We start from the raw sequence: 12,230 nt of genomic DNA, 5'->3' as shown, positions 1-12,230 counted from the left end.
CTGCAGACGTCTTCACTGCCAACATTCACACGTGGCTTGACCTCGTCATTTACCATCAAAACAGCCATACAAGAAACCTAATTACGAAAAACAACCCAGCCCCACTATCGAGAGGTCCTCTTAAATAGATGAATGTGGCACAGTATACCGATTCAAATGCCCAGTCCGTCGATGTCCCAGCACCTATATTGGTATGACCACCATGAAACTGGCAAAGAGAATCTCTTGTCATGCCCAAGAAGGCGCTGTAAAAAAAACCATATGAGAGATGCCCACTAGTATTACATGGAATGAAATAACGGGGAATACAGAAGTAATTGGAAAAGCCCCCCAACCCAAGGTGCCTACGGCTGCTGGGGGCACTCTTAATACAGCAAGAGAAGCCCTTATTAAATACCACCTGAGAGGTATGCCTCCTGCCTACCAGCATTAGGCAGCCTATTGCTTCTGTAGCTGACAGACCGATGCCAGACACCGCAAGAAATGACAATCCTGAACGTGAAACTCTCAATAATGTCAGAGATTCTGAGAGCCGCCCAGCGCCCAATCAGAATATTCACTGTGAAATACCAGAAAATGACATAAAAAACCAGCCCAACCGCTCAGCATGGCTGCAACAGAGAAACCATCAGCGATAGATTTTGGTTTGTGTGGAAACTTGATGTGGCAGTAAGCAGAGCGAATGCTTTCTCCTCAGCCAATCAGTGGGTAGCTGAATTTGAACGGCCCCCCCAACCCCGACCTTCTTGCATATAAAGAGCAAGACTCACATCAAAAGTCAGTCTACTCCCATCTTTTGAGGTGATCATGCTCAGTGAAGCCTGAGCGAAATGTGGCCTCGATTAACACCAAAGAAGACTTTCTCCTGGACGACAACCCAAAAGACTTTTTTCTGAACAACTCCTCTACGGAAGATGAACTCCCGATTTCAGGCTCCTCTTATTGTTAGTGTTCATCGGAAATAAACTATCCAATTTTACAACCTGCTTTCCTCTCCAAGTATGACCAATATAGGCATGTTACTGGCAGAATGCAGTACCCTAGAAAATAAAAAAATAATAATAATAAATAATAATGTTGATCTGTTTGGATTTACTGTTATAAGGTCATAATTCCATAAAATTTGCCGTTCATTAAAGACGCTGGGTTTCAGAAATGTGAAATAATCTCTGATGATAATGGTTACTCTTGATCTGGATGGAATAGCAGCAGCTTTAGCTGGCCTACTGGCATATTCCATTTCCCTCTATACCCACAAGGGCAGAGTCAAACCATTTCAAAATGCCCAAGGACACCAAGTACAGAATAATTATAAAAAACAAAGAAAAGCAAATAGAAATAAATCAAGACTAATAGCAAACTATGTAGTGAGAGATTCACTTCTGCCTGCTCAACAATGATTTCCAGGCTTTCAAGATCTCGAAATATAGTACGCCAGACATCAAGGGGAAAGTGGAAGAAATGACAGGAACATGTCCCACAAAAGCAGCAGCAACCTGAAATTGGTGAGGCATCTTGTCACGACAGACCACCCGTGTGTGCCAGCAGCTTGGCATAAGGGTCCCAGACATCGAGATGCTCTCTGTCAAGATCATTGAGTGTGGCCTGAGCATCTGCTCGAACTACATGGGAATGTCTGGTGGAGGCGACGTGACGTAGGCGATGGTGGCCACAGCTAGTTGGCCATTTGACATTCCTCCAAAGGGAGAAGAACCTTTCCTCTGTTGAGTGGAGATAGTATGGTACACTAGATGATGTTAGCAGCTTTGGTCATCTTGTAGAAGGAATCTTTAGTAGTGTCACTCGATGTAATTGTATAGTCGTAAGTCACCCTTATGTTATTGTAGTGAGGTAAATGAGATTAAGATTGTTAAATGTTCGTAAATATCTTGTATTGTAATAAAGGTGAATGTAATCTTAGTCAATAAAATAAAAAAAAAAATAGGCATATGCCTCGTCATCTAATCAGTGACGTGCATGAATGGATTAACGAGATTCTCACTGTCCCTACCTACTATCTAGCAAACCCACAGGAAGGGGAACGGGCCTGCACACAACAGCATTTGCACCAAGTTTTAATTTCTTTAGTTCCACCAATTCTACAGCAGGAATTAGATAGAACACTCCACAATTTTGTCACAACAGGAATAAACTTACTAGAAAACTGGGTTGAATTTAGCCTCACCAAAGAAATTATAACTGTTCCAATGAACGATATATCTAGAATTACCTGGCAGATAGTATGATCTAGGAAGACCTGGACGTAAATGATGACAAGAATGACAAATTTATAACTATATACAATGAACTAACTGGAAGAGACAGTACTGCGATTAACAAATTCAGAGAATAGGAAACTTCAGAAATCAACTTTTTTTTTTTTCCAACAATTCAAGATGTTAGTCAGCTGCTGAATCATGCACCATGTTCAAGCCATCAAGAATAGAATAATTCCTTCTCAAAATGCTAGAGAAACAAACAGATTTTAAGAGGACTCGATCATTTAGACATAATTGGGAAAGGAAGAGTGACTATTTACAAACACTATCAAATATTCTTCTGATAGAAGGTTCATTGCTTTAAACTCACAACGATCTGGTTGGAAAAGTTTTTAAAGTTTCAGGAGCAGATTCTCCAAACCTACTGATATGAACGAAGTCAAATGTCTTTACAGCAACACCAAGAGTAGTGCAAGAAAGCTTTTGGAACAAGCGGAGAGCATTTTCCATTTCCTTTCACAAACTACATGGTTTTCTTAATTAAATACTAAGTCACAAATTTCCCCTAAATATTTCACAAATGGACAAAAGAGGGGTAAGTTTATGTTCAACTCAACATACTGTAATTATTAGGTTAGGCTTCCTTATAAGACTCTAAAAAAACAAAACAGCATAGTTTCTTCAATGGAAATTTGTATGCTAACAGAAAAAGCCCATTTGTTTACCTTAGACATAGTAAGTTAAGTATATCTAGTTTAACCAGACCGCTGAGCTGATTAACAGCTCTCCCAGGGCTGGCCCGAAGGATTAGACTTATTTTATGTGGCTAAGAACCACTGGTTACCTAGCAACGGGACTCCAGCCAGGTCAGGGGAATCCAAACCACATGATATAGCATTTAAGAATAGAAAAACCTGAAAACATAACAAGGTAAATCCACATATTACAAGGCAGAAAGCAAGGCAGCTAGGGTCAAGGGGACGCAGAAGTGAACCCTACCTTCAGTACCATCTGGAGAGAGCTATGTAAGTTACACCGTAATTGGCAGTCCTTGCATGGGGCATAACAGATCGAAAACTAAGTTGCTGCTGTGGGACAATAACCAAGAACATAGTCTAAGAATGAACGACTTGAGCAAACTCGTGCATTCTTCGATAAAGGTAACGTTCAGCAAAAGAGGACCACAAGGCCTATGGAAAAAAAAAGGGGAAATCAGGAGGCAGGTGGCTTGAGAAAGACAATGTTGTGGCACATAAGGAATCAGAGAGATGTTTGGAATACCACAATGAAAAGATAAAATACAATGTGAACGGGGAAAAGTTGAAACAAAAAAAGTCTGAAGAGTGAAGGCAGTACTTCAAGATTCTTCTAAACAAAGTGAAAGAACATGAACTGTTATGGTAGAGAGATCAATACATAAAGCAATATCTGAAGTTTAAAATAATCCTTCATATTTAGATAGAAGCAAAAGAATTCATCACAAAGAACTGAACGAGAATAATTGGAATTAAATGCTTATTCAGCACTGAGTGTTATCACATTGTCTTAATAAGCTGCATAGCTAACTAGCATGACAGAGCACCTAACATGGCACAGATGTAATGGAAGTAACATCAACAGAGATTCATCAAAAAAAAAAAAAAAAAATTTAAAGTTTCTGTAAAAAAAATTACAAGAAAGAAATGGTATAAGGCACTTCAAAACTGTATATTAAGGAACAGTTGGGTCTAGATAATATGTAAAGGTTAAGGCCAACACATTACACTGTACAAGATACCAAGGAGGAAGACAGATGCAACACAATGTACTAAAGTACAGAAAAGGAAGTTATCTGTTAGAATATCTTATAAAAGCAGTTAACAGAGTAATCAGACCAGCCATTAGGTGGGGAATTACGAATGCAAATGAAAAAAACTAATGGAGCAAACATCAGTTCTTTGACAAGAGAACTTGAGTGAATATTGTGGCAGATACAAAACCAAGAATTTGGGAAAATAGTCTCGATCACAGATCACCACTGAGCCCATCATTATCAATCACAGCCATAGAGAAAATTATAAAGAAATGAAGAAAAGGAGTCTCTAGGAGCTTTCAAATGCAGATGGCCTGGTGTTAATAGCTGAATTAAAAATGGCAGTCTTACAATAACATTTGAAAGATGAACAAAGCAATGGGTAAGAGGTCTTTGGTTATCTAACCGTGAGAAAAACTTAATGACAATGTGTAAAATAAAAAACATGAAAATTATTTCCAAGTAACCATTTACAGGATACACAAACTACTAATCTTAGGGCTAGCCTGGAGTAGATCCAAGATGATGGTACAACCTGGGCCCTGTCACAACAAGTTACCAAAGAGTTTAAGTGTATGTTCAGACTCAGATGCAGGGCTCTCTACCCCATGCTCTTATCAATTCCCTTGCGTCTCTTCTCACTTAGCTGTCTAAATTATATAACTTCACCTTCTTAATCAAGAACATATCCCTTGGTCAAGACCACTGAATTGAGCAGTATGACTTGGTGGTCTCGTTCATTTATTATAAAATTACCATCTGATCTTAAGGAAAGCTCTGAATCTAATATCTTCCAAGAGAATGGTACACGTTTTCTGTATGCGAGTGGATAACCTATAAAAGCAATGTTACTCTACTTCTTCAAAGCCCTTCCGTTATCCTCACAATGTTCAACACTAGAAGACATGGAAAAATTCATGCATTTGCCCAAGACATGAATCTTATTTCAATAAAGGGTTTTATTCTAGGAATTAGTGAGCCGCAGAAGAAAAATGCCGACTCGGAAATTCATGTGACTTGATGGTCCTTGGTGATGTGGAAGAATTTTCATATAACCTGTAATGAAAGAAACCATTAGAAATTCAAAGTTGTAATTTGGACATTAGTTCATACAATAAAATGATGAAATTGCCAAAAATAGTCCTGCCCAAATAGCCTGTGTTCTAACTGAAACTTTTATTTCTCTTAATAATACTTATTTGAATAAGACCCAAGTATGGCAGACTTTTTATATACTGTACAGTATCTATATGAAATATAATACAAACATCTCTTACACCACACATGAACAGTTTTAAACTCCATCCATTCATTAAATACACAAACCTCTTGTTTTACTTATGCCTAATCCAAAAATGGAGGTTAGCTGCATGCTTTGAAGAAGATTAATTGAATATATTGTTTTCTCAAATCAATGGTTCACTCTCAGATGTTAAAAATGCCTGTATGGTTTGTGGGGTCATTGTTTAATTTTTCTCCTTTGATGGAATAGTCATGAATACTGTAATAGCTGCTAGAATATATGCAACCATTTAAGCTCCTTACTTCATCTCTAATTGATACAGAACCTATTGTTTTATTACAGATGAATTGTACAGTTTAGTCAGTAAAAATTCAGTGCCTCCCTTACAATGACAATAAAGAATAATTTTCTTATGTTAACATTGCTGGAGACACCAACATAACCTACAAAACAAATAAATAAATGATTTATGACACCAGTGTTTGGGAATGTCAAAGACTTATGACAGCTCTCAAATCCTCTCTAAAAAAAAATAAAAATTATAAGAGTAACTTCTACTTTTATAACCTAACTGAGGTCTCAGGTAACAGTGATATTGCATGGTATTACTGCAATTCTTTGTACAGTAGATGTTAAATACTGTACCAATGAATTGAAAAGGCATTTTGGGAATAGTTTGGTAAGGTGATTTTCACATAACTGTCTAAATGAGGGGATGACAGTGGTGAAATGGTTCACAAGCAGCCACCTGAATCATCCCAGCAGCTCCAAGTTTATGATTAACTTACTCGTCAAGAACAGCCACTTTTTCCTCTAAGGCTACGTACTTTTCCACTGCCTTAAGAAGTGTCATAATATATCAAGCATATCTTCACTACCATCTTACTGACAACACCCCAAGCCTACTCAACGACGAACCTCCTTGGGGCGATCATTAAGTGAAAGCTTCTTTCGTATTTGTGGTAAGGCTGCCGTATCCTGCTTAAAGCTTCAAGAGTTTTTTATATCAAACTTCATATTGGTCTAACTCATTTTTCAGGTCATCTCTACATATGCTGAAACGTCCAATGTATCTGGAGCCCTCAAAAATAAATTATCAATTACACCCACTGTATTTTTCCCCTTCAATTCGCTTTCTGGCATATATTAACGTGAATAATTCTTTATAGAAGAACCAGACAGGAGTTCACGGAAGGGTATCTGCGTGGGTGGTATGGACATGGGAAATATTTTTCAGGTCCTGGTATCCACTATCTGTGCAGGTCACGATCCCAGTAATTTCCTTCATCTTGCACCATACAAACTACTTCTATACAGCAGTTAGCCAACCAAGTCCCTTACAGATACAATCATTTGAGGTATTAGATGCAGCTACTACCCATCATGCGAGGAGTCATTAGATTCAGGTACGAGTTGCAACTAAAACTTTGACACAGAGTTTCCTTGTGGTGTGTCGCTATCCTGCAGACTTAAAAAATAAGTGCACTGCAGAATTTGGGTGTTTTCTATGCAATCACTGAGACTGACTGTAGGTTTTACACAATGCTGAAAACATCAGGAGTTTAAGCAGATGATTATCTTCTGTACAGTAAAATGTGCATCACTAAAATTTGCCCACAGAAGCCAAGTTATACCAGCAAACCACAATTAAAGGAAATGAGTCCAAACTCCTATTTTTCAATTAATAACAAAGATACGTACGCTTCAGTATGTCTCATTAGTTTGATATCTATGCCTCAGTGTCACAGATTACTACAACTAGTTAAAATTTAAAGGAAACCCCAAGTTCCATTCACTGAAAACCCATCATTTTCCTTTTAAGCTACCGACAAGTAAAGGGCAATAAACCAAAACCTTGAAAGGCTATGTCAATGAGTCTGCAAGAGTCAGTAAAGAGCAAAAGGTCCGTTTTCTTCACAGTGCTTATTTCTACTGAACAATGACTCCACACAGTTGTTTAACAATCTAAGTGGATGAGGTGAGGGTGGATTCTCATATGAAAGTAAATTCTGAATTCCAACTAGCCTCTTCATCGCACCTCAACAATATGCCTGAGAACACCCAGAGAGGAACTTACATTGAAGATATTGGAAGGCTTATGTACTCAGGTTAAACCAAAGTCCCCGTTTTGAGAACTTTGTTGCGTGGTGACCGACCAGCATAGGGACATTAAAGGTGACGGCTAATGTAATACAGCCGTCACAAATAACAGCACAGATACTCGCACACACACTGCACCAAATAAAAAACAATACTATGCAATAATTGTATAGTGTATACTGCCCTAAATTGGAAAACTGCAGTATCGACCATTTTTCGCATTTTGTATTTTTGCAGATAACTGCAGTCTTCCATTTTAGGGCAGCATACAGCGTAGTTTTTTATGCTCGGGGCCAACAAACTTGTCCCTTGTAACCACTTTCACCCGAGTCCAAAAACACTATCCTAAAAAACCCAACACAACAGGTCTAGACTACTTTAAAATGCAACCAATTGCTAACTGCTTTTGGTCATTTAGAATGCATAGCCTCCAGCTGACATCACTACTATCTAGCCAAAAAACATCACTACTATCTAGCCAAAAAACATAATAAAATAGAAAGTAAATGGGTCAATTGTACATAATACAATATATACTGATGGTTCAAATCTCACTATGTATAATGATGGTTCAAAATCTCATTATACAGTGGAGGGTTTTGGTGCAAAACTTCTGGATAGGATCAATGTTATTACTTTTAACTCATTATTTAAAACTATGTCTGTCTGTCGTCAACAGTCGTAACTATTAGATAATTAAAAATATGTCTTCCAAAGAATCAGTGGTTGCGTGCAACTGTCAAAGTGCCACAGAGCAAAATAATTAGGCCACACAAAATAATGACAGCTTAAAAGGAAAACAATGATCTGAGTGAATGATGATAATCCTAAAATATTTGTCTGACCAATGAGCATCATCTTGCAAAAGATTGAGTTCAAGATTTTCCTTTACATGAGGGGTGGTGATTGCAGCATTGGGTTCCTTGGTGACAGGATATAACCTAGGTAGCCATCTACTCCTGATGGTGTTAAAATTTGGCGATGCATTTTCATTTAATAACACCCATACTTACCAAATGTTCCAGTGCACCACTTAGAAGCTCCCAGTTAACTGCAAAGTGGAATACTGTCAGGAGCTAACTTGAGGTATCATGATCTCGATCTGTTCGAACAACTGTTAAAAAACAAAATTTTGAAATTAAAATCATTTCTACAATCAGACTGACATCTTCAAAAGCAATAGACCAGACTGGTTTCCATACTGTTATTCGCATTATCTAGCCTACGTGCATTGATATTTTACAATCTTAATCTTTAAGGTTAATATAATGTAAATCTTCAGATGACTACAAAACCATAAATGAAACTCACTTATTTACAGTCTGCATGTTTTTGTGTTCCCAAGGCCACTCGATACAACTGTACAAAGTCTAAGGCTTCACATCATCTCAAGGATACTTTGTGAAACGACAGTCTTCCACAAGAATTCCTAAAAGTGCAATATTGAAACTTTTGACAAAAGTACAATGCATGGAATTGAGACTCGATCAATCAATCATTTCCTGTGGCACCCACGGGGATGCATAGGGCCTCGATGAACTCACGCCACCACATTCTGTCCTGGGCTTCTTCCCGCCTCACTGTCCTTTACCACATCTCCTTTGGCCTACCTCTACCCCTTCTATAAGGGCAACCCACCCCGGTGTATCTCGTACTATTCCCTGTCTTCTGTTATTTGATATCCTATCCCTCCAATTAATTCCTAATATTCTTCCGAGTGCCTTACTTTCAAATGCTAAGAATTTATCATCCGAAGTCACTGTGCTATACCATGACTCATGCCCTTAAATCAAAATACTTTTAACCATTACCTTATAAATTCTGATTTTTGTATGCACAGAAAAATTTATATTATTCCATTATTTTTAAGCGTTCCCATTGCCTGATGAGCCTTTTTTAATCTTTCCATAAATTCTGTGCTCAGAGAACCATCCTTATCTAAATAAGTACCTAAATATTTAAACTTAAGAGTACCTAAATATTTAAACTTATCAACTTGCTTGTCAACCAAACCTATTAGACAATCCTGTGCATTTTCAATATTCATATTCATGATTTCAGTTTTTCCACTGTTAATAACCAAACCAACCTTTCGATCTTCACTCACCAGACAGTCCAACAAACTCTGCATCTTTTCTGGTCCCTCGCAGATCAAAACCATACCGGTCACCATAACCCAACTCAAGAAGTTTCATTTTTTCTCCCCAGAGTATACCTGCATCTATTCATCTTTTAACCCTTCTCATAACGTAATCCACGACCAACGCAAACAATAGAGGAGACAGAATGCCACCCCGAATCACACCAGACTTGACTTCAAATGGATCGCTCAAACACCCATCAACCATCACTTTACGAGACGTGCCCTCGTGCACGTTCGTGACAACCGTCACAAACTTTTCCGGTATTCCACGATGCCTCGTGATTTTTCCCACAGTCCTTCTCGAAATACTATCAAAAGACTTTTCAAAATCAACAAAACAAAGACTCAACGGATTTTTCATTTGCTTGCTGCATTAAATGGCTAACAGTGAAGCTCTGATCACTGCAACCTTGCCCCTTTCTAAAACCTAGGTTGTTCATGCCTCAGAATGCCATCAACCACTGGCTCGAACCTATTCAACATGTCAACAAGTTGAGTATTTACAACGAAACGTCTTGCTTCTTTACCACCAAGTACCCAGGAGGCCAGCGTCATTAGTTTCTCCATCAAAATCAGTTTCCTTTACCTCCCTCAGTTGGACATCCAATACCCTGCAAGATCACCTGCAAGATTGCGTGAAGAGGAATCAAAATTGGTTAACAATCCAGATTTCAAGTTAAAAACTTTGAATCGTCATTAGGGAGCAGCTAATAGGCTCTGAATCATAAGAGCATAACATAAGACTTATTAGCCAAGCCCTAGTACATTAGTACATAAAAGATGGTTTGATTGTTCATATTGATAGGCTAGGTCATAGCCTAGTAGGCTACAGTAGGTCGAGTGGCACACCTCGGCTTCTACTTCGGCCACCTATTATTGCTGGCGGGAAAAGACTGCTGTATCGGTAATTCTAAGCCAGCTGTCCGCGGTGACCTAGACTATGGCAATTGACGTTTTCCTATGTTATTTTACTTCCTTTAGAAGAATTTAAAGTTGTCTGGCTGTAACTAAGCTGTCATTGACCTTTGAAGACTACTGACTTGTATTACCTAACGTGGGGTGGTCTAAGCCGGCATTCAGAAAGCCCCCACCTAAAAATTACCAACCTAATTAATAAGGTGTTTACTGGTTATAATTTTGCCAGTATTAGTTATGGAGGGAGGTGGGGGCTTGTCGCGGAATGCGGCTTAGACCTACCCCGTTAGACTTCAAGAGGGCTTCAAAGGTCAATTCGGTATATTTACAGCCCGACAAAATATGACTTTAAATTCTTGTAAAGCAAAAAAATAACATAGAAAAACGCCAATTGCCACAGTCTAGCTCACCGCGGACAGCCGGCTTAGAATTACCGCTGTATCTATTAGAATTACCAATTTCTGGTAAAAAATTAACAAAATTAATAACATATGTTTCAGTGCCAATGTACAGTAGGCGGTGGGGGCATGCTCTGGCGTAGGCCACCCCTTGACTTCAGAGGGCATTTCGGAGGGAATACGACCTTACCAGACCTAACCCTAACCTTACCCAGGAAGCCGTGAACTAACCGGACCAGGGGGGGATTGAGGTGGCCCCTCAAGTCATCAAAATCACATCATTAACTGTAAAACCCAGCAATTTACCCAGTTTTAAAATTAAAAAAGGTCAATGTAAATATACACCACAAACTTCAGATGACCTTTGTAGAAATTGGATTTACCACAGACCAGAGTCTGACCAGAACACTATTCTAGCCTATACTTTAACCGGCCAAAAAAACTATTTTTAGGACTAATAGAACAACAAAGCTACCTGATAAAACTGTAAAAGACAAAAATAAAGTAACCTGAACAAGTAACTCCGCCCTATTGAGTTACTTAAGTCACTTTGCTTAGTTAAAAGGAACTAAGTGTTGTCATTATGGCTTAGCTAGAAGTTACCTGACTGAGTTCTGTCATATAATGCAAATATTTCCTTAATTAAAGTAATTTAAAGCAAGAATATAGCATAAAACAATAAGAAAATAGCACAACAAATGTTATTTACGACTTACAATGCGTTCTCAAATTGGAAATTGCCAAAAAATTGGTTAAATAGGACACAGTAACCGGTGCAAAAGGGTAGATAACTTATAAAGAAGTCAGCCGTCAGGTGGTTTCCACTGTAACCAGATTAAGGAATCAGAAACCTAACTCCCAACTCTTTTGTTTTTACATTTATTTGACTTAATAATGGTTATATCATCTGAATATCTTTATATTATCATATATTATGCAGCAAACAATTTCTTTATAACTTTTATGGTCTCTCACTGACACAAAAGACCTAAGGCTTCAATGACAAAAAGTACGAGGGCTCCTTCCTTATCTGGCAATACTGCATAGAAAACTCGTACTTTTTAGTTTTGCATAATTAAAAGACTGTTATTATAACATACACATGAACTATATCGAAAAATATGCAGAAATAAATGATTTATGACTTTTAATCAGTTTCATAAAAATAGGCTACTTTGCTGCAATTCTAGAGGTCTAGCATTTTTGCAACTTTTGACAGTTGGTTTGGAATTATGCGGCCATGTTGGATTTTCATTTTTCTTATTGTTTTTAAAACCATCATTAATCTTTAACCAGTCACCCCTCCCCCTTTTTCCCAGTAACCCCCTAAAAAAACCTACACACCCTTACTAAGACGCCAGCTAAGCTTAAATCAGAACAAGAAAATTATTAGTGTAACTCGACCTAAAATTTGGTTTCA

The 12,230-nt window shown here is 38.1% G+C and overlaps 1 long non-coding RNA gene across 1 annotated transcript; it reads right to left on the bottom strand.

The window, feature by feature from the left end:
• Positions 1–2,909: 2,909 nt before the first annotated feature.
• LOC136856433 (uncharacterized) lies at positions 2,910–11,638 on the bottom strand. Its single transcript, XR_010858326.1, has 4 exons — positions 11,527–11,638; positions 8,666–8,783; positions 8,368–8,468; positions 2,910–5,067 (listed from the first exon to the last, which is right to left on the bottom strand). It is a non-coding gene; the product is annotated as an uncharacterized lncRNA (long non-coding RNA).
• Positions 11,639–12,230: the final 592 nt, after the last annotated feature.

Source organism: Macrobrachium rosenbergii, chromosome 35 (assembly GCF_040412425.1).
Source record: "Macrobrachium rosenbergii isolate ZJJX-2024 chromosome 35, ASM4041242v1, whole genome shotgun sequence".
In the NCBI taxonomy this organism is placed as follows: Eukaryota; Metazoa; Arthropoda; class Malacostraca; order Decapoda; family Palaemonidae; genus Macrobrachium; species Macrobrachium rosenbergii.
This window is presented reverse-complemented; position numbering and strand designations above follow the sequence as displayed.